At 39.2% G+C, this 24,179-nt stretch overlaps 1 protein-coding gene across 21 annotated transcripts in view; it reads right to left on the bottom strand.

Annotated features, from left to right (window-relative positions):
• Positions 1-24,179, bottom strand: part of THRB (thyroid hormone receptor beta) — a 166,632-nt gene that overhangs the window by 90,743 nt on the left and 51,710 nt on the right. For 7 of the 21 annotated variants that reach the window (XM_084511765.1, XM_084511776.1, XM_084511777.1 and 4 more), the window contains one exon: positions 19,615-19,718. The exons of 12 other annotated variants lie outside the window; for them this stretch is intronic. The gene's annotated coding sequence lies outside the window, so the exon portion shown is untranslated. Of the gene's footprint in view, positions 1-19,614; positions 20,090-24,179 lie in introns of all 21 variants that reach the window. 2 more of the 21 variants (XM_084511763.1, XM_084511766.1) reach the window with 2 other exon arrangements.

Below are 24,179 nucleotides of genomic sequence, written 5' to 3' on the forward strand. Positions count from 1 at the left end.
CATGAAGGGGACATGAGATGGTTGTGCAACCAGTGGTAGGAAAGCTGTAGGGCATGCAAGCAGCAGGAACTAGAGTCAGTTTGGTTAGCATAGGCAAAATCCCTGTGCCCTGTTAAACCACTGCACACCCATGCAGCTCAAACCCTGCTGGAGCCCACCGCAGTCAGTGCTGGGACACCTCCAGCCACCCCGCAGAGGTCCTCAGCTGCTGTCCTCCTTGGGGGATGAGTGCTCAGCCTCAACACAGGAGGATTCTGAAAGTTTCTGCTGATTCCTGCAGTGATTTTCGAGCAACAGCCAGAACAAAATAGCAAGGGTTGGCCAATCCTTTACCTTTCTTGCGTTGGTTGCTCAATATGGAGTAGGCATGGCTCATGTAACTACACTAATGACATGAGCAGAAGGGCAGAAGACTTCCTGTGACTGTAGGCTCAAGGTACTACCCAGAAATTATACTTAGACATAGAAATGTACTAATTTAAAACATTAACTACTGATTATAATCTTTTCTTTGTTCTTTGTCTTTTTCCTCTCCAATCTTCAGTTCACTTTCTATATCATTTCTTCTCTTTTAAGCAGTGAAAGACACCTTACACAACTACCTGGTTATACAACAATTCATCCTAAAGACAGAAGAAAGAGAATGATGGATGTGAAGTTTGACCCTCCTATTGTTCCTGCCCTGTCCATTATCATTTATTCCTGCAGATACAAACTTCAATGCCCATTATGACATTATGACTATTTTCATCGATTATGCACTTATTAATTCCAACTTTCCTTCAGCAAAGAAAATCACCTCCTCTCAGGAGAAAGATGATTTGCAATTTCACGATAATTGCGGCATCTCTTAAGTAGTTCTAATTTTAAAAGGACAAAGTACATCTCGTTTCACAAGGACAGCAGAACCATTACACAGCGCGGTGCTGCTACAACCTTTTCAGAACACAAGCATTTCCTTAGAGACGGAAGAAAAACAGATCTAATTCTCTCTGAATTATTTTTCTTAGTGTTTAAGAACAGAAGCATATCGAGACTTCACATACCATGCATCTCAGAAGACAAATGCATAAAAACGAGAGATTTGGAAAAGTTAGGACCCTGAATAATCTTCCTACATCACTTCCCTACATGTAAATGTAGTTTAATGTAAAGTAACAGATGACATTTGGAATATTTTGGTGGTGAAAGGAACATGACAATAACTTAATTTCTGCAGCACCTGAAGAGATGGATTTGTCTAAGACACATCTTCTGCTCCCCAGTCTCCTTTCACCGGTGCGTACAACTATTCCCACTGGTGGTGCCTGCCTAAGCTCCCAGAAACGTGGCACAAGTGTGGCCCAGTTGATACACAGCTCCTCCTCCCCTTCAATTCTGTCTGCATTCAGTCTTAATACTTGTCACTGACATCTGTTTCTTCCCTACAAAAATTAGCTCTAGAAACAACAGGGGAATCAGAAATATAAAATCACTTGTACCACAACTACTTGGTTCACATTTGATCCAGTTGCTAAATGGTCTACTAAAGACTTGCCAGATCTGGCCCAAAAGTTGCCATCAACAAATTATGACAAAATGTGTGTTGATGCACATAAAGTGAAAAGAATTGCCTCAGAAAAACAACACAAAGCACCAAGTGAATTGGAAACGGCCTGTGAAAGGCAGAGGGCATGCACTGTAGCTCTTTCATGCTCTGGTTGTTTTTGTGAGGTTGATTTATGTATAATTAACAACTTTTATCCTGAAAATAATTTGATTTGAAGCTGGGCTATCGTTTTTTACCCCCACCCTCCTGCCACAGACACATAAAGCAGCACAGCTCAGGGTGGTAACAACCAAAATATACTGCCACAGTACAAGTCCAAACTCTTCATGCTAGCACAAAATCCCACTCTCATGTCTCCCTCCTGCTCCTCCTATCATCACTGGGATGAACGAAATTCATAAACCGTAACTCCTAGTCTAATACTGCCTTGGCTAAAATTCAAGCTCGATAATTAATTACATTCTGCCTCTCTGAATTCCCACACTAGGTTGACTACGAGACATAACTTTCCTTTCCTCTCCTAGACAAGAAGTTTTTATATTGCTAACGGTCATGATATTCCACCTCAGAGAGCTGGCAGGTGAACTGGAGAGAAAGAAGAGGTATGTATAATACTTGGATAAGATGACAGCAGCAGATAAAAAGAGAATAATATGGCAGTAAGTTTGAAGATTATGTCAACCCAAAAGCTAAATCATTGTTCTCTAATTACACTTTCTGTAAGAGAATGAAAGCACAGATGATCACGCAGGACAGGCAGCTGTCAGGACGTGGTGTCTGTGGGACTGTAACACAGACTGAATGATTTGGGATGGCAGAGTATTTCAGACAACTCAGAAATTGTTACGAAAAGCTGATAAATCTGTAAGGTAAAACACATTTAACATAGAACTAAACCCTGATAAAACACAGAAGCCATCCAAACCACTTCAGTCTGGAGAACATGGAGCATTACAACTATAGTATGCCTTTAGACAGCCATAAAAAAAATCAGTATTTCATGCCACTATTCAGTAAATTACCAGTATATCAACAGAAGGTAAACTATCATGCTATCCACGCTACACACATAACAAACCACTCATCATGCTGGGATTATAATTGGAATTTTCTTCTGAGGCTGATAGATGAATACTATAACCTTAAGTAGCACTCATACAAGATTTTATTTATGGCATATTCCACATGTATTTATAAAGGACTTAATTAGCTTCTTTTTCTCCTGGTACAAAAAAAAAAATAAAGTTTGCATCATTATTAAAAAAAACAGCAACAAAAAAATCATACGGCAAGGCTGCTGTGAAAAGTTGTGGTAATAGTGCATCTAGTTTGCAGTGACAAGACCTGGTCAACCCAGTGCAATTCTTTCTGAAAATTGGAATTATCTTCAGAAAAACTTGCTTTGTTCCTGCCTGAATCCAGCCTGTCACATTTGCTTTCTGTGCCAGTGTTTCAACGCATGGCCTGCACCTGCAGCCTAGAGGTTGTATGTATGTAACACATTAATATATGGTTACAAACTACTTTTTAACATTGATCAGAGTACTACAGAGAATGCATACACTGTATGTTGCCAAAAGCATAGGATTGTTCTCCATGAACCAGATGGTAACTTTTGATCTTCTGTTTCTGTTTAGTTTTGGTGTCTAAAAATGTCCTTCAATTCTAAATCACAAGCAAGGTGATTTCAATCCAACTTCACTTGAAAGCTGGTGTTGGAACAATTAATTCAATTCTGGTCCAATTGTCCATTCCACTCATTTTCCATCTGTAAGAGTAAAGCCTCCACATTTTTATTCAAATAAAGTCCAAGATGCAACAAGTGTAATATCCATGGCATACTGCATGCATGTTCAGAAAGGCCCTGTGCACACTGTTGAGATTTACCTCAACAAATTCAGGAGTCTGCCTCCAGAATCTGGGTTACCCATCCCAGTCAACAGCCCCGTCATGCTAACTGCAGAAACTCAGGAAAGCAGCTCAGGTAAATTAATTAGTATCGTCAACTTTTGCACAACAAATCAATGCTCTTCAGCAGCGGAAATGCTGGGCACATAATACATGGGCTGAACAGGATGGTTAAAACTCAGAATTTTCGGACCATAGAAATGGTAAACAGAAGGCTTGTGGGATTTTTTTTATTTATTATTCTACACATTGACTTGGTAGTGACTATAGGGCTTAACCTTAATTCTGCAAGAAAAATGTTACAAGAGGTTTATATCTTGGTAATTCTAAGTTTTATATTTCACAAGAAACAGGAATATGTAAAAAAACTTGTATGCTGTTTTCCACATTTTATATAAAAGTTTAAATCACTCCATGCAAGAAAACAAGTATAAAAGCTATGACAAGTACCTGCTTGTCTAAATATACATTTGTTACTGGTTATAAAGAATGGACCCATCAAAGACAACCCCTATGCTAGCCTTTATTTCAAACTGGGGTCTGCTCTCAGAACTCTCCCACATAAAAAAATGTAAAAACTGGCAACAACAGCTCACAATGCAAGAACCTGATTCACACTGCTCCTCCTGATCAGCTCACTGCTATATATGTTTTCTGTTCATTTCAGTTTCTTAACTATTTATGCCAGATATGGTGAGACTACAATATGCTGTGCTTCCACAGTATGTAGTGGCATTTTTTGCAGGTCTCCAGTAACCACCTAGCATGAGTTAATTCCTGTCTTTTCTAGAGCTGTGATATAGTTTCGCTGATTTAGGTGCAATTATTTTCAAATTACACATATGGCAATTGAGGGAAATGCAGTATTACTGAGTGGGTAGTGTAGACGTCCCAGTGCTTTTTTTCTTTGCAGTAGGTGTTTGTTTATTGAACATCATCATTTGATTTAGAATGGATTATCACACAACTCTATAAGCATGGTCATCATCATCATGGTTTTATTCCTGCCATCTTTATTACTTTCACCTGGGAGAGATTTGCAATATATAATAAAAGAGCTCCAAATCCAAAACGCATGAAAAAGCAACGGCAATTACAACACTGTAAATCATTTTTCATTCCACCTCTTGGTCACAAAATGTAGTTACAGTTGAATCCAAGTGTAATGCACATATTATTCTCACAGTATTTTGCATGTGCATCAAGTCTCTTACCTATAGATACTACTGCTCTTTAGAAGTTTAAATTTATGCCTGCAGGCTCCCTACGATAGACAGCTATGAGAACTAGATTCTATGACTACTGTTGTTCCAGGACACATAAAAAAGGTGCTATACTTGAAACGGTTTTCCCTGTTTGAAGAGAATTCATACATTTCAGACAATGCACTGAACAACCCCTCACTTCCATCTGGCATCTCTGACAGATTGCGTGGAATTCATGCTCCTAAACTCGGGGTGATCAAAGCAGGCTGAAAGTAAGTGAAAAAAGTGATTAATTTACCTAGGCTACCCTTAGCTCTGGCTGGGTATCCTGATCAGGAGGAAGGCAGGACAATAATTATGCCAATCCTATAGAGCATTAAGCTGATATAAGAATTGAGATCCCAAAAATTTCTAAGAAAATGTATTTAACAAGTCACAATGATAATGATGAAACACGTTGCACTAAAATGGCCAGTCCGTTTCTCAGAGATTTCTAGAATACCCGAGACTCTGATGAATCTTAGTAATTTAATTAGCAACAGTCTGATGTAAGTGACATGGGAAGGATTAAAAAGCTTTCTTGATTTCTAAGAGTAGACTGGAACATCACTTGGAAAAATGACTCTTTGATAATGTAACCCTGCTGATAATTTTAGTTTACTACATATATTTTTAATCTGCATGATTCAGTTCTCTGTTTCCTCATTAATTTTACACCTGTTGTCATGAACTGTAACTGGCTAACCTGGCTATTTGATACCACTGTGAGCAAGAAGAGAATGAGGTTTTCAGATTTCAACTGAAAGACAGAGAGGGATAAAATAAAATACACAACTAATCAAAAACATCTTGAACAGAAATGTTGAAGTATCTTACACAGAGGATCCATTATGTTACAGAATTACTGTACGTTACATAGATTGCATAAATGACTCTTATATTTTATTTTTTTGACATGGTAAATTATCAGTCTTGCTCACTGTAATACACACTTTTAAATTATCTGTTCAGATTTATCAGCACAGCTAGATTTATTACACACACGTAGACACCTGTTTTTATAAAACAGACCTACTGTGCCAGAATGACAATGCTGGAATCCTCTGGCTTTCATCCAAGAGGAAAGGCATTGAAAACTGCTCTGAACCTCCCTAAGAAGTCTTCAGGTTTATAACGAAGAGACCATCAACCAAAATAAAGGACATTTTAACATCTGCTAATCCTCACATTAAAAAGGCTAAGGGAAAATATTAAGTTTCGATCATTTGAAAGACAAGAGGAATACCAAGGCAATTTCTTATTGACTGATACATTTTCTGCCTATCTGGTACCCTTTTCAAGGAATATTTAATCTTATAATGTTGGAAAAAGTCAAACACACAAGGTTGAAAAAAAAACACCATTAACAACAACAAAACACCAAGATACTAATATGAGTTTAATTGACAGAATGACTTCACTCTGCTCCCTGCTTACACCTTCACAGCAATCTCTTCAGGGATTACCTCCCACAGGAGATACTCTTATACAGCCACATCCAGAGCCCAAATGGGACACATTCAGTGACATCTCAAGTATCACTGCACATTGGTGTATCGGCAGCTGACCCAAGACATCAGTTATACTCCAAAACACAAGACAGCAACCAGTCAAAAGTACTCCTTTGTTAGGAGTCTAATGGGAATATTTAAAGAAAGTAACCTCTGGGGTATTCCACACACACTGCACCACTAGATGAACAGACATTTCCAAAAGGTTTTCGTAACTCTGCCTACCAAGATACCTGTCTTTACTTGTGCACTCTTTAGTACTGCAGTAAATTGACTGGCCAGTATCAGTTCAAGTACAACAGACTAGTAAAACAAATCAAGACTAAAATTTCAAAAAGATAATCCACTTGATGGATTTCAAGGTCTTCAGTTCTGGAGGTCAGCTACTCCAGCTCTACAGCCAAGCTCTCACACTACATCAAAAACTCCTTATGAAATTTCCAGTTGATTAAGAAGTATTTATACATACAGAAAACTTAGTGATATTGTCTCCTGGCAAAACTAGTTGGAACAGCTTCTCTTCATGTTTATAGTTTTCTTTTAATATTTCATGAGTACGGTACAGAAGTACAGTACCATCACTTGTTCAAAGCCAGTTGTCCAGATAGGGGTATATAGGGAAGTGTAGAGTTGTTATTGTGTGGTGTAAAGGCCTTTACCACAAGCATTGCAAAGTCTTATGGTAATGGAAAGCAATGATGCTAGGCATCCAGAAAGCGTCAACAAAATTGAAGACTAAGCAATTGCACTCCCCTGCAGAAGTTCATGAGGTTCACGAGTGTGGAAATACATTTCCATTCCAACTAAGCAAGAAGATTTATTTTATCTAGTGCTAAGTGGAATAATGGACAAATTCTATCTCAGGGCAAAACTGATTTCCAGAGGTGTTAAGAACAAACATCAATAGATGAGTATTTTGATGTCTCTGTGTACAGAAGATATAACCCCATATACAGGGGAAAACAGGAAGGAAGAGAAGACGCTCTTGAGGTATAGTTATTGCAGGACTTTAACAAAAAAAGAGAGAAAGGGAAGAATAAATGTTTGGGTACTGCTAAAAGCATGCTTATAGTTGTGAACCAAGGAAGTTCTTTTAGAAGTATACAAAAGGGATTTTAGTGGTAGTGGTTTTGTGCCTTTATTTATTTTTTTACATTCCACATTAAGAAAAAAGTCTATCTTTCATGAATATGTTAAGAAACAGATTTTGATACAAATAAACTAACTACCATATAGAATAAGATGATGATTGTTACCTGTCAGTTATTGAATGTTCTACAGATAACAACTTATCTCTAGTAGTGATATGCTTCAGCCTTAGGCAAATTGAGATTTCTTTTTTAAAGTGCTCACAGAGGAAAGAGTTACCACACTTGTCTAGATAAATATTTCAAAGTTCAGTCAAGAGGTTTACTTAAATTTTAGACTTCATTTTGTCCTTTACTTTTAGGGCTAGTTTATCTTATTTTCCTTCTTATTCTTCCCTATTAAAGCTCTGTGTTTAAGTTTTGTATACTTTTCTGTATGGAAATTAAAAAAGAAAAAGCGCTTTATGTCAGTGAAAGAGAAATACAAAATACATAGACTGCTTTGGAGAGCTGCAGTGAAAGAACGAAATAGTAGCGTTACTAATAAAATCAACAACTAATAACCACATGTTTAAGGATTATCATTATCTGGTTGTGCTTGAGCTAACGACCAGAATAACAAACAATTTCATTTTTGAATGGCACTGTCAAACAGTTTTAAGAGTATTTGCATGTGACCATCCTCCTTAAGAGTTTTGTGGAAACTGGAAATGGGAGGATTTTATTTTCAACATTTCTGCTCCTGCTGTGAACATGCAGTAACTGTGTTAGTGGTCCTGCTGAAAAGAGTTAACATCTGGTATTTGCTGTAAAATTGCAATTACAAATACAATAGAATTATCTGGACTTCTCAAAAGACAAGAAGAAATAAGGCAACTGAAACTTGATACTTAGCAACTCCAAGGAGATCATTTCCTAGCTCTACACTTACAGCTTACACGTATCATCAGAGTCACAATGTAATTACTACTCATTTTGCACTTTTACAAACAGAACACAAAGGGTCAAAAATCTGTACTGCCAATTCCCAACACATTTTGTGGCATTGATAATGCTCATCAACAACACTGAATTCTTACAGCTTCTTCAAGCATAGCACAGAAATCGTACCTATTAAACTAGGTAACTAACTTCTGATCACAACATCAAAGGTTTGAAATGTCTTCATAGAAATTATTTCTCCTGAAAAACTGCATTTTTTTTCTTTTTAAGGAGTCCACTCAAGGAGTCCACTAAGAACAGAATCCTGTAGTTTAATATATACATATTTTTCCTTTCATTCATAAATGAATCTTTTGTGCTAAGTAACAAAATAGCACTATATTAACCTGAATTACTCAGTTCATTTACTAAAGCCTGTTCAGCTAGTTGTAGTGCGCTGAATCTACCTCTTCATGGCCATCCAGGAGCCATGCACAACCTTGACAAATCGACACGGTGAATTTGCTCCCCAAGATACTAGGAAATCAGCATGAAGTACCATGTTTCTATCAACATCTGAGAAACTTCACGTAGTCATAGCCAGGTCAAAAACACTCATGGTCCAAATCTAGATGAAAGTCTGCAATTTAAGTAGCCCTGACCTAGATGTGAAAAGATAGTAATTCATAACCACTAACCTCATAACTTTTTAGGGCAAACTATATTAAAAAGTCCCATTCCAATTTAATCTCATTTTTAAGTGAATGATTCTCAAAGTTTATTTCTGTTTCAGTATACTCAATTTGATTATCTCTGTGATGACAGTGGAAGCATTTTTGTGAGCTGCAATCTGAATGCTTTTGGAGATCACCAAATCTCACAGTATGCACATTAAAAAAAACAGAACAAAACAAAACACAATTTTTATATTTGATGTCAAGAGTAACAGTGGTCTATCACTTATCACAGGATGCAAAAAATGTAATAACTATAGATGGGAATTTGTGAAGTGTAATACAGAACTAAAATATATATAAGCAAGCAGCTTTCAGATCATTGTATATTTTTACTAAGATTATGAAATTGCTTGTACAAGTGCAGATAGCATAACATAGTATTACTTTACTGATGTATAATTTGGATGCTGCACATTCAAAAGAAATGTCATAATGCCTCACAAAATCCAGAAGTCAAACACTTTATTCTTCCTGTCAAACAATTAGCTGCTTCTTTCTTTTATCACTGAAAGTGAGTGCATGAATATTAAGCTAACTTGGAACAAAATGACCTGGAAATCAGATTTGTATTTGGGCTGAAAATTCATAGTTAAAACCAGATAACCTAAACAATCTTTTCCTTTGGAATATATTAAGTAGTATTTAATTGGAGAAAAAAAAATAATAGTACAGAGCTCCTGCATTGTCTGCAGAGTTTATTTTGAGCCTTGTTCACCTTACACGGAACAGAATGGTTTCAAACAGAAACATATGGAAACCTCCAAGTTCCAAGGGTAAAATCTGGCAACAAAGAACTAAAAACAAAAGAACGGTTTGAGCTGCAGATGTGCTTTTCAGGAATGGAGTTTGCTCTGTGTTTTCCTTACAAGCTGCTGACGCCCTCCACAAGAAACATGATTATTTCACCCTTCTGCTGCAGCAAGTGGTGCTTACTCCGCAGGGAAAGGGGAGCATTGCATCCAGACATCGTCACCAACCTGATGGACAACCTGGTCTCCTCACTGGGCAGCCAGGAGAGCTGCCACAAAATTGTGTGCCAGGTTGTGCCCAGGAGGAATGGATGCCCCGTCAGGTTCTGCCTGCAAGGCAGAAAGATCAGATGGGGGGCTCCCCTCAAGGGAAGGGTCTGGGGCTCACCTTGCTGTGCTTGCATCTGGACTGACGGTTTGTACAGGGGACAAATCCTAACTGCATGGACGTAGAAAGCATTACCAGAGCTTGAAACAAACCAGTCATGGTTGTGCTGCAAAGAATAACCACATTCCAGCAGGAGATAACCACCTCGAAACATAGGGACTTGAGAGCATTTATTTCATGGAAACAAGCATTAGTTTATTAAAAAAAAAAGTTAGAAGTAAATGTCGAAATTGAATCCAAATCATAAAAAAATGCTGCTTTCTTTTCCTTCCATCCTTAAGCAAAATTATGTGCACATAAAGGACCACCACTACCAAGAGAAAACGACTCCTGGATGGTCATGAATAATGAAATGCTCTTAGCAGGATTTACCCAGATTTACCCTGTTCTAATCAGCAGAGAGAGTAAGGAAAAAAACCCTGCACACAAACAAAATGCTAAAAACAAAACAAAAAACAATCTCAGGAACAATAGGAAGCAGTATCATCTCAATGAAAGTCATGATTAAAGCTTTTAATTCAACTATGAACCTTCCCAATTATTTCCAGCACTGAGTAACATCCTGAATTTAGCAGCACTGACCTTCACTTTTTGTTCCCTGCTGCAATGCTGTTTCCTAGCAGAGGAGCAATCTGCAAATCGGAAGTGTAATACATATGCAATGCAGACTTAAAACAAAGGGCCATTGTCACATCGAGGAGCCTACCATGAATAATCTCGTCACCGCAATCATGAACGGCCTGACTCACAAAGCATCTGAAGCAACGTTTTAGGCTACAAGCCCTTGCTTACACACAAAGCACACTTGCTTATTTTACTCAGCAGATTGGTGCTTAATAACGCTACGTGGTTTTATAAAGAGAAACCCTGAACTGAACAGAATTGAAGAGTTAAATGGAATTTAATTCTTCCATATTTATATGCTTAAATATGTAATTCCCAGCTTGATGGCCAGCACATGTGGGTCACCTGCACCCACCGTGGCACACTGACAGCACCCAGCAGATCTCATACCATGGGATTCTCATGAGCATCACAGGCACAAACATCCAGTTAGAGAAACAGTTCATGGAAATGGGGGAAAACGTGGGAAAAAAGGGACTCAGACTGCACTCATCATAAACAACAACACAACTGAGGTAAACTGCAGAACTCAGCAGCACCGTAGCCACCAGCCAGCTACAGCCACACAAACAGGAGCCCAGAAAATCATGAAGTAACTATCTTAAAAAAATTGAAACCTAAAAGAATACAGAAATGCTTCTTAGGGAGGTAAATGAAGATTCGCTATGAACATATTCCCAAGCTGAATGCACATTTTGTCTTGAAACAGAGGGAGGGTTCTGAAAAAACATTCTGCAGATGTGAGACTGCTTTTATGAAACTTAATTTTTAAGAGAAACACTGTGTCGTGTTTCTAAATATTACTGAGACAGAAATATGGTTTGATGATATATTTGCATGTTTTATAGTAAAAAAAAAATATAAAAATAACATGCTAACTGGCTATTTAGTGTGACATTACCTTCAAACGACTAAATAGGGTTTGATTTGTTTGCAAGTCTCAGGCTGTAGGACTGTTCAGCTTCACTGACTGTACTTAAAATTAAGGTCTAATAAAAGTAGTGGGAAAGTCCTATTAATTTCCTAATTCAGTCCAATAAACGGTAGGACATAAGGTGTTTATTAAAATTATTTATCAATTTACCTTATTCATTATCCTAGTTAAAGGACTTATTGTAAGTTACAAATTTTTATATCTGCACTTAAAAGAAGCATTGAAATGTTCAGGCTTGCATACTGTATCCTTCATAAACAAACTGATTGGACCTGTTTTGACTGCCAAACTCAGCAGCACTTCTGCTTCAGGACCCCCGGTCACCCAGCCTGGTGCCCTGCTATTGCAGCCAGCCACGTCTTGCAGCACTTCTTTCTCTGATTTCTGACCCCACTGTTATCTCTGGGACCCTTTCCGATAACAATTGGAATTATTATCTCCTAGTTTCCTTCCTTAATAAACTTCAGATCAGTTTGCAGATCCTCCTATGCCAAAGTTGGACTTAGTCAGCAAAAATAAGTGTGTTGTTTTTTTTTTTTTCCCCCCTCCTCCTCCTTCTCTGGTGTCTCACTGCAGCAGGGAAGGTTGGAAAAGACAGGAGGAGGAAGGGGAAAATAAACTTCAGTGCACAAATACATACACATTTATACATACATACATGCATGTGTATATATATGAACATGTATTTGTATACATGTTCATATATATATGAACATGTATACAAATACATGTTCATATATACATGTATACAGCGTACCTAAAAATAGGTTTACAAATAGGGGGTGTATACATAATTAGAAATGAAAGCTGGAATCTTGAATCCACAGTCCGCTGCTTTGGCTCCAAGTTTTGCTCCTGTTTACATGAGGCCATTTTGGAGCAATGCAGCATATACTGAAGCTCACTGGCAAAAACAAATCCAACAGCTGTGATTTGATTCAGTATTTTGGGCACATCCAAGAAAGTCTCTTTAAAATGCTCTCAGTAACACCTGATGTGCGTGAAGTGCTCACCATACTGCAGAATTCAGTGCCACAGAGCAAGGGAAGAGGCATAAAAACCATCCTATATTCATAATTGTACATAGTGGGAGGATCACATTTAGAGTACTAGAAGTATTCAATATGTAACTTTAAAACAGTTTCATTTTTTTTTCAGAGATGGCAAGTAGATTAAAAGAGTATTAATTTCAAGCTAAGGTACTGCAACTCCATGGGCAGATATCCCCCAGCATAAGATTGCCCTGTTGTAGTTAAAAATCAATCTGTTGCAAAAGAGGATCACATTAAACCAAAATAAGCCACTCTTAATGCAGTACAAGACTGTCAGCATTTTCCTTCAAAATTCCACAGGTATTTTGGAATGGCACAGACCAACCACAGATAAAAAGAAAGAACAATTCCCAACTATATAATTTGTATCTATTTTTTTCATTCCCCTTCAATAATAAAGTATTCTCCTTTTAATACCATGGAGCTCTAGCAATTCGACTTCCATTTTACAAATAACAGGGATGTTTCTGTGTAGTACTAATCCCTGTGGAAGTATTAGCAGATTATCATTCTACTTATGTGTAAGTTTAAAAAAGAAAATTTTGAAGAGCTGTGGCAGTTTTGACTAACGTTTCTTTATGTTATGCTACAAAGAAGATCTACAGTACATGCTTAACACCCAAACAAAATTGCTGACAATGTCTTAAATACCAATAAACTGGAAAAAGTTCCCAAACTAAAAATAATAAAAAAAAGATACATATCAAGTTATGATGTGATTTCTTAACCCAAGTCATTAGCTGTGTTAAGATTTGCAGCATATTACGGGTATTAAGTAGAACAGAGTTTTATTTAAGTGTAAAAGTTTGGGACTTGCCTCATATGACCTTCCTGGCCCGCTGCCAAGGCTCCGCTCTTGCTGACATTTAATCTGAACATAATCCCCAAAATCTCTGTGCCATTGCTGGGCTGCATGGGAATGAGTCCCTGACAACATACATGGAGTTGTACTGTAAATTTTGTTTTCAGCTCATGGCCCTTTCCTTCCAGCTACTGCAGAGTATTTTTCTGAATATAATAATCTATGTCCTTAATTTTTTTATACAGTATCAAAAAGGAAAACAAAGCCAATACTTCTTATTTCAGTTGTTTTTCTACTGATGTCTACCATATTTTTTAAGAGAACAAACTCCAGAAAACAAATAAAATTCGGAAGCTGATGAAAACCCTGGGCAATGAGCTGAAGTGGCTCAAGCAAGCCCATCAACTCCAAACAGGAGCAAGACCACACTGCAGCAGAGGAATGAGGGCTCCAGCTGGGGGTACTTGCACTTGACTGCGGTCTTCTGAATGAGAAACTGCCTTTACAAAAAAGCATACACTTAAAGAGCTTTTTCTTATTTAAAGATGCCTCTGATCTCCGAAGCCAACTGCCTTTTTGTCATGAACACTGTGAAAAATCACTGTGTCCACCATTTCCACATCTGTGATTTTTGGCACTTGTGCAAGGGTAAGGACTGAAAAACTGCTGTTTGAACAACACTAATGAAACTGAGGCATCACAGTAATTTGTCCTGCAGGGAAGTGTAGAAAAGCCCTGAAATCATTGCAAAAATGAGTATGAATCTCTCATTGTTTTCTATGTGCTCAGGGCTTCACCGACCATTTGTCCCCTTTATTCAGGAAGGAGCCAGGTAAGCAAAGCAGTGCTGACTTTAATCTTGTTACAGCAGGTACTAAAGGAGGAGGTCATACAGCAACACGAGCTTTGGTATGGCATGGGGAGACCTACCCATTGACCTGGATACTGACTTCAACAGTTTAAGTGTCATTATAGTTCGTGTGAGCTGGCACTGGCCTGTCTGCATGTGCCGTGGTCCAGTTTCTGCCTGCAGGAGAGACTGGCTCTTACTGAGATTTCTTATTCCTGGAGTGCTCCAAAGTACTCATAAAGACTTTAAAGGGTTTTAACCTCTAATACTGATCTCTTTACCTATGTAAACAACACAGCCTGCTTCAAAGGTACTGTTTTGGGTTGAGATGCAGGGGACCTTTCAGTTCTAAAGAAAGCTAAGCTCAAGAAGAAAAATAGGAGCTACTCCCCCAGTGCTCCATTTCCTATGGCTGAGCAGCTTGATCCAACCAACAGCCACTTAAGTCAATGGGAAGCTGTGAGTATTTGGTTTAGGCCACGTAAGAGAGTGAAATTGAGAAACGTGTTTTTACCGGGCCTTCAGCCAGGTACACAGCCACCACTAATGAGTGGCTGCTATAATGAGACCTTCTGAAGAGTCATACGGGAGATACGGATCAACGAAAACAATGTAAAACCCCCGTCCCCATCTCAAAGACAGGGAAAAAAAAAAAAAAAAAAAAGAAACTCACTGCATCTCTGTCATGAATATGTTTAGATGTACGGGTGCCAGCCTACTACCAAAGGAATTCACTGATAGGGAAGGGCAAGGTTTGTTTGCAACACTGTCCTCCCCCGGGAGACACATTTCACGGCTGCCAGCCAAAACCTCCCGAAGCCCCGCGGGGCAGCAGTTGCACTGGAGCTGCCCAATCACGCCCTGCCACTGCAGCCAGATTCGCCTATTTTTGCAGCTGGCACCACCAAGGGCTACAGAAACTTGTAGTCAGCACAATCCCTTCCAGATTGACTTTTCATCTCTTCAGCTAATAAATACTGAGAGCAGAACATAAACTGGCAACAACTGCAAATGTGGTTTATATATACCTGGCTCTGCACCTCTCTGAAGCTCTTCCTTTTCATTTCTGCATGACTGTTGCCATTGTGGCTTCAAATAAAGCGCTCACCTGACCATCGTTTCACCTAGCACTGACACAACTAAATCCCTTTTGCTCAGCATCTCTAATCCCCACAATAGCAGCACTGGACAGAAAGCACCATGACAAGGAAGAGCTATACTGGTTCATACAGTGACTCAGCAGGGGTTCTTACAACGCTGCTCCAGAGGCACCAAAAACCAGCTCAGGAGCTTAAATCTTGATACTAAATACATGTTCACTGTGGAGCCAATCCTATAATTTTCCGGACAACAGCCTACAGCAACTAGTGATGTGCATTCTAGTAGCATGCCATGTACTACTAATGAAAACACATTTTCAACACTGACTGAGGGAGACCTTGCTTTTAATAACTTCTGCATTTCCAGCTAACAACTGAGACAGCAGAAAACAAAGAAAGAGAGCAACACAGGACCGTAACAAGTATCGCATGTAAAGATATAGCCTACACAAGCAATTTTTGGAAGAACATGCTTAGCCAAAGCATCTGCAGCGCTGCGGTCTTCACAGACTGGCAATCCCACAGAGACAAGTAAACACCACCTATTTTCCCATACAGCGTTCCCGTCCAAACCTGAAGAATGAACCTATGGGTGTGAGGTTCAAAAAGATCCATGTGTGCAAACAAACGTATGATCTGTATGTGCAATTAACTGCATCCCTGTGTGATAAGTAAACACATGCATACCACAGCAGTAATTATTTATCTTAGTTGCTGCTGTGGGCCTGTGACAACACCGGCTTTGTGAGCGACTGCTGTATCTCTGCCTGCAAGTTAGCTGCATTATGGAAGTTAGCTGCATTATGGAAGACCACACTCCGGAAAACTCACCCAAGCTTGACACAAAGTTTGAGCTGTGCCCCTGTTCTAACTCCTATTCAAAGAGAAAAGATGTTGGTGCTACGTAAGCAGTGCTGTAAGCCTCATCAGATGGCCCACGGGGAGGAGGAGGAGGTGGCGGCTCGACGCTGCTGCTGCTGCTAACAGCGCTAGCAATGCAGTTAGGAAGCAGAAGCTTGCATTGCAGCATCCTCCTCAAACACTAAGCCTGAGAGAGACTGGTCTAGTACATAACAGGCACCAGGATCCAGATGTTCAGGGGATCCAGCCAGCTCAACGCCATATGCCTAAACTCCTTTGCCCTCCAAAGCATAGTTACCTTTTCAGTAAGGCCTTCCTTAGCTTCCTTCTCCCCCCCTCACACCATAGGTTTCATCTGGGAATGTCCTAGTTGGCCAAAACCTCATCATGGGGTGTGCTAGAAATTGAACAATATGGGCAATCATAATATAAAACTCAAATACAAGCCCTGGCCCTGCTGATTTTCCAATGCAGACAAAGCCCTCGTGAAGCAAAGTGGAAGTGGAGCCTCTCAAGCCCATGGCTGCAGTTAAACACAAACACCAGAAACAGTGCAGTGCAGCAGGGACAAAGGCCGGGACTCCAAATTTTAGTTCCATAGCCACAAGAAGATCATATTAATACCAGAAGAAAGCGGGAAGCACAAATAACTTCTAAACACAAAGTCAAATGTTTCTCTGAAAATAAAGAAGCCAGAAGATGAGTGCTACAATAGATATCAGGGCGCTGGCAAAGGAGAAGTGTGAAGTGGATGCTTTCCAGCATTCAGTTTAGGAAGACAAACATTGTTTCACAAATTCACTGTAGCCCTGCTTACGTTCCAAGCTCCTTAATTCATGCCAAAGGGTTTGGACTTTCTGAACATCCTGTTCTGTTTCCTCCACCACTAGTCTGAGTCCTCTGTGCTTAATGTCTTTATTTCAGAGCCCCATTTTCTATCATTTTATTCCAGACTCCTCACTTCGTAGGCTTTGTATTTTACCTCTGGGTAAGAGTGAAGACAAGCAGATTAATGAGAAGTCTGAGCAGCACATTAAGCTATACCTATTTTAAGAGCCTTCTACAGTAAGCATCCCAAGGCGCTGTATAAAAATATAACTACATAAATCGCATTTTAAACTAACAAAAAGCTTGCAGATGCTGGCATGCCTTGAAGCATAAATATAAAGATCAATGATTAAATGATTCTGTGATTCCCCAACATCTAGGAGCCACATGAAACCAGACCATTTTACCTGTCATTACTAGGATGCATTAGCAAGCTGCTCAGATGTTAAGCTGAAGCATCTTTATGACAGCATACTGGCAGGAAAAACACTCCCCCCGTGACAAGGAAAGGAAAAGAGCTTTAGTCCACGAGCAGCAGCTGGCTGTTTCAGGGATTTCCTAATTGACTAAAGGCAATGCATCCTGGACATCTCAAGCACAGCTGCAGAACACACTCCTGCTCCTTCCCTTGCCTCCCTACAGATGCAAGGAATCCAAGGTGCGAGTGGTCTCATGGGGTAACTACAGTAGCACAGACTCAGGCAGAGACAGGAATGTCATCTCTCATCCTAATGACTTTTAGCTCCCAGATCCCTGATCTTGGGGCTCCACAAACACCATGAGAAACCCAAGCAAAGATCTTGGCACCACTGTGCTCCAGGGCCCTCAAATGACCCTCTTTGGGATCACTCCAGGGTGGATCCTCACTCCCAGTTACCAGGCTGAACACACTGTTCTCTGGTGAACATCGCTTCGGTGTGAAGCTGCCATGCAATTACTTCATCTTGCCCTGCTAGAGCTAGTTCTTAAACAGGTGGGCCAGTTGTATCTCTGAGGTTCAGCAGCAGATGTGTTGGTCAGCCTGCTGCCTGCAGGTTATGCCAAATCCCAGTACTTCTTAAGGATGGGCAGCTGCTGTTTTCAAGGGCTGTAAACACAATGGAGAGCTACTAGTAGGTTTTCAAACTTTTCTTTCCAGCCTTAAATCCCATTTTCTCTTCACTTTCTCCTCCCTTCCTCTTGCTTGTCATGAGGATGCCATGGTGACCATGTTCCCACCCACTTGGGAAGGTACTGAAGCGTGAGTAGGGATGCACAATTATGGAACAAGGCAACCTCAGTGCAAACTGTGATGCTTAAAGCAGCTGGTCCTCAATGAGACTTACCTTTCTTCAACCTGAACAGACAGCTTAGGAGAAAAGAACCAAGCGATGCATTAGCTGTCCCTTCAGGCAAGTAATGATGGAAGATCAGCTTGGGCCTGCAAACCCTACCTACCAAACAGCAGTGTGGTTAATGCTAGATTGAACCCTGCTTTAAAATTATGTATATATTATCGCACAAAAAGAAGAGGAAAAAGAAGTAACAACACAAGTGGTAAGCAGACAGCAGGTCGCAGTTGTAACAAGATAAAGCCCACAAACCAACAAAAGTTTAACTGTTTCAGATTACTTCGTGTGCAGCTGAGGTGATCTCCAGAATTCATGGAATTCCAACCAAAAAAAAATAAATAAATAATATGGTGGCTGCCAACGCAGTGAAATTTGTGTAGACTATTGACTTTAACAAGTCAACTAAAACCATAGCTATAAACATATGCGAGGGAATAGCATCAACATAAGAAGAAACAGAGATCTTGAACAATGCTGGAATCACATCCTGAAACCAACTCAAGAATATGTATGTGAAATAAATCAAACGGAAAAAGCTGAGATGAAACGTGCTTCGCTTTACACTGATGCTATAGTAAAGAAGGACAGACAAGATTTCAAACTCTCACTGCTCAGGCAAGGAACACTTTCCACACTCACCATCTGGCTTTAAAATTACTTGGATTCCAGAGTGGCCTTCTAATCGCCAACAGGAAAACTGAGAAACTATTTTAAGTAAGCATCACTAAAAATAAAATGGGAGACTCAATGAAAGGAAAAAGAAAGTGGTCAGTGATAAATACAGTATGGAGATTTCACTATTTATATTTTAAAGGCTATTTATATTTGAATGCTTTCCCTTTGAAACACTGACAGGCAGGCTTCCACATTCATCAGTCTGGTATTCATTCAACTATACGGTATTTATAGAAACATGTAAAGGCCAACAGAAACAGAAAAGACATTTAAATTAATTTCCATCACAATTTGGGGTTATTATTATCACCTCACATTCAAGTTCAGCCATATATAAACAAAACTTTTCACAACATTACACTGATGGATGTTTTGAATGCTGTCCATGAAATTCTGCTCCAGTAACACACCACAGCATGAAAAATCTAATGCAACAGTTTGATACAGTCAGACATGACTTACATTGCCCAGAGATAAGCTGTTTCAGATAACCTCTTGCTGTGTGGGCTTGATTTCCCAAAATAGTTGAACACCTGATGTCATTCAGGACACCACCAGCACAGCACCTGTGATGGCAAGACCATGATGAGCTTGTACAAAACCGACTCACTGCAGAGCAAATCTAAATGGCAGAGCTGAAGCAGAAAGGATCTGTGAGAGCAGGATACGTGGTGAGAGGATGATGATATGCTGGAGGAGAACCACCGAAATATCCTGCACAGTCTGTTCCAAAGATGTTGTATTTGGCTCTTCAGAAGCTCCAATATTTGAAGAGAAAAGTGCAACTTCTCTTGTGTATCCCTGAAGTTCCTCAGAAAACACTGCCCATGCTTCTGGTTAAGAACAGATCCCATTTAGAAAATGCCAACAGAGGCGTATGCTTCTCTAGAAACGTGGATGATCTAACTCAGTTTCAGAATCAACTGACTGCTTTCTGCTAGAACAGAAAATTGTTATTCTTAAGTTTGTAAATGTGTCAGCACTGTTCAGGTTAATTAACTAGCTTTGCTCTCTAGCACTTCCTTCCCTGATGTATTTATTAATTCTGGCTTAGCATGTCTCAGTTTTCACTTTGCTTGTCTGTTCTGCTACAATACAGGTCTCAGAAATGCTCTTCTTTCTGCACCTGTTCCAGTGTTAAGTTTTCTTAAGTTATATGAAGTGCAGCACAAGAAATTTCATTTTGTACATTACTCTACAATCACTACAAAACTTCCACACCTCCACTGTCTTCACCTTACCCCTGTTCCATCCTAGATACATATTTATCTTCTTATGGGGCCACATTACTTACCTGCTTCAGTCTGGAGCTTCCCCTTGTTTTGATACGTTTCAAATGTATTTTAAAAGTATTTTCTCCACTTTTAAATGTCAAGGCTATTTAGTCCAGCCAACGTAACTACCTATAAATCTCACCAACTTGTATCCTTAATTTCACGACTTGTTCTTCTGTAGGAAAGAGCCTTTTTTATGGACCTACTTTTGCTTATGATTGTATTAACGTATACGAAAACAAATTCATACTTCATCCAAGCTTATATTCTCTAACTAGCTCTTCTATAATGCCCTCATGCTAAATTAAGAGGAAATCTGAGAGAGCATTTCCATATCTCAGTTCAGTAACCTTTTAAATAAATCCTATTTACTGGCTGTCACAACTTGCACCCACAACAGTCAGTGTCCTAAGTTTCCAAAAATTGCATCTACTGAAGGGAACCATTTACTTCTATATTTCTGCAGAAAAAATAAACATGCCCAAGACTGCTGAGGCCAACTGGCACAGAAAGGTGCCATGCTATTAAATTCTCTCACCCTTCAGAGCAGGGCAGTTGCTTCCAAACTACTGTCCTATCCAGAATAATCCCAAGATTACTTTCAAACTATACTGGGAATAGGTCAGGTGAATTCCTGCAGATATAAGCCAATACTATGCCAGGAACAGATAACAGTAGGTACAATCAATTTTCAGGTCCCGGGAACGCTTCCTAGCACTATTTAATTTACCAGTACAGACATGGCTGTTGTATGATATTAATATGATGTATGATAAATGTAGATATTAAGAGGTTATGACCTTAAGTTCTTCATAACTGTTTGTAGATACTCGTTTGCTTGTCATTCTCTCACTTTTCTTCTTAGGGATCAAAATAATTGTACTGATAACACAACAGCCACAGCTTTTAGGAGAGCTTTTCTTTGGCTTGGCACATTAATCTTTGTTCTGTTCCAACAGGGATGCTGAGATCTTTGTCTCAATATTCTTCTTCAGGACCTTTTTGGCTTTATGTCAATATGGTATTTCTTTGTCCTAGAAAAGAAAACATTGCTCTTTCCTCTAGCTATGTTCTGCTGACAGATCTTTCTCTCCACCTAAAGAAAGGGAGTGTTCAGACACAGATATCTGTCTATTCCTCATACTGTTAGGGATTCCAGATCTTCATGTTGTTTTCTTCTGTTTGTTTTCTGTTTTTTGTTTGTTTGTTTATTTTGTTTTGTTTTCCCAAGCTGCAGCCCAACCATCTTTTAACTACTCTCCCCCTAGCTCCTTAATACTTGCACCTCCTCAGCTTCAAGTCTCTAGTCATCTCCATCTTGACATCCTTTTTTTCTGGTGCCACTCTTCTGCTTTACTGTCATCTCTTTCAGCCTTTTTCTCCCAAGTTCTCCATCATAACAAGTCTGTCTTTCACATGGTTTCCCAACAGCCAACTAGTGTATGTCTTTACATTGTGGTTATAGCCACATGCATCCACAGTCATCTTCCTCAAGGACCCCTTCCCTCCAACTGCTATTTTTAAATACAGTTGTGCATTCAGACTACCTTGACTGCTTCTCCTCTTCTCTCATGCCTTCAGCTCCCTGTTTCTAACTGCGTCTAGACTACATGGATATCCTCTCCCCTGAGTTCTGTCAGGTGACATTTCTATGTAAAAATAGATCCTAACAGGTACCACCAAAGAAAGAAAATCTGCTTCTGTTCCTGCATCCAGTCTCAGTGTCTTCTCTGCTATGCTTCATTCGCTGCTGCATCATTGCACATCCTGCCTTGTCTCTGCCTTCAAGGAAAAAGAAATAGCCCAGACAAAACCCATACAAACTCTAAATTTTCATTAAGCACTGGCTGCTTCCTCTGGCCACTGACTTTCTAAACTTTTGGCCACCTCTGAAAGGCAGTCATCTGCCCAGCCTAAACTAAGCTCACTTAGGTGAAAGGTTTTGGTTGTGACCAAAGGTGGAAAACATCTTCCATTTCCTTTAGCTACAAGAATTTTAATCCACTGACAACTGCAAATAGTTCCCAAAAACTGCAGGAAAAATTATGTATATACAAGTGAAAGGAAGATAATGCAGTGCAATTACCATGTAGGGAAGGAGTTCTTGAATGTGAAGCTTTGCTACAGCTTAAGGAAAAATTGATCCCTCCTCAATGGAAGAAAATGAAAGAAGTAATAGTAGGAATTTCATGCCAGAGGTCAACAAAGTTTGAGTAATTTTCATTTTCTGCTAAGAGGACAGGTAATAAGAGGTATCTTCTCATGCCTGTGCAATAGAACAGAAGTTAACACGAACCTCTGATACAGACCATACTCACTGGGATCTTCTGCAAAATTGTAAATGATTGCAAAAGCATGTGGCTAAAAACAAAATGTACTCTAAGAACTTAACAAGGATATCTTTTGCATATCAAAGTATTGACTACAATCCTTTATCATTCCTGTCAAAGTGTGAAACCACGTTACAGAGTGGATCATATAATCTGAACTGTCCTGTATTGGTCTTTTCCCTTGAAACAATATAGATTTTATAGAACTAGTAAGATTTTCAAAGGACAAGTGGATGTGAAAGAACAAACTACAAAGCAGAGTATCATCTCTTGAGAACCTTATGACTATATAATAAAAATAGACAAAACTCTGGTTTGAAAATTGTGTTTACCAGCTTCACTTTCAGTGCATATCCACATGTGCACAAAAAGACAGAGAATGACATACAGGAAAGCCTCATGCCCATAGCACTTTGGTTCATCTCCAGAACTTAAAATCCAGCAATGCTGCTAAATAAATATGACACACTGAGACACAATCAGAAAGAGTGTGCTGATTGCTTTTATGTAAACAAGCATCTAGGCATCAAATTTAATTGTCAGTAACTGGAAAGATTTTAAAAGACACAAATGGACAAGTTCAAAAGATTTTCGAGGCTGGCCTAAATCATCTAATTGTTCCTGTAAATCTACAGCTCCTGAAAGTTATGAAATCTCCTTCACTGTTGTTACACATTTTGGAACATGTATCCACTATAAACACCATACTAATTATAATTAATTACATTAATTTTCTCTCACAGTTTTTGCAACTACTTTCCTAAAACAAAGCAGGCGAGGAACACATCCACACACCCACCTCTGCAAGGTCAGCACACCACAGTGTTATACTCTGGCCTACTGGCCTCAGCAGACCTCTGCCTGAAGCTGATTTAGGCTATCAATGAAAATGAGGTTGAAGAGCTTTTTTTTTTTTTTTTTTTTTCTTCCTTTGAATCATCATAAAACCACCAGGAAAGCTGAAGCTGCTAGACACTTCTTGCCAGGAAACATCCCTGAGACTTGAGCAATGTATTAGCAGTCAGGCTGGACGTACAGCCAGTCTTACACTTCCCCCGACTGCTCTGGCCTTGCCTCAACAGCTGGAGAAAACCTATTAACACCTTTCCAGCACATCAAATTTATCAGTGACCTCTACTACAAAGTACAATGTGGAGACTGATCCATAGATCCTGGAAAAAAAAAAAAAAAAGGAATATTTCATATATTTTAGTTGGCTTTAAATTAATCATTCTTTCCCTTAATGATGCAGACCTAGGTACAGTCCCTGCCCCCACCCAATGCTACAATGAATATTTTTTGGACAGAGATATTGCTAATATACTTTTTTTTTTTTTTAGAAATATATCAGAGTGAAAGCCTAAATCATCAATTCCAAGTTGATATTAAATTTGTGGAGACAAATCAAAGTGTAAGCCTTTCC

The sequence above is a fragment of the Aythya ferina genome (assembly GCF_964211825.1).
Source record: "Aythya ferina genome assembly, chromosome: 2".
Taxonomy (NCBI): Eukaryota; Metazoa; Chordata; class Aves; order Anseriformes; family Anatidae; genus Aythya; species Aythya ferina.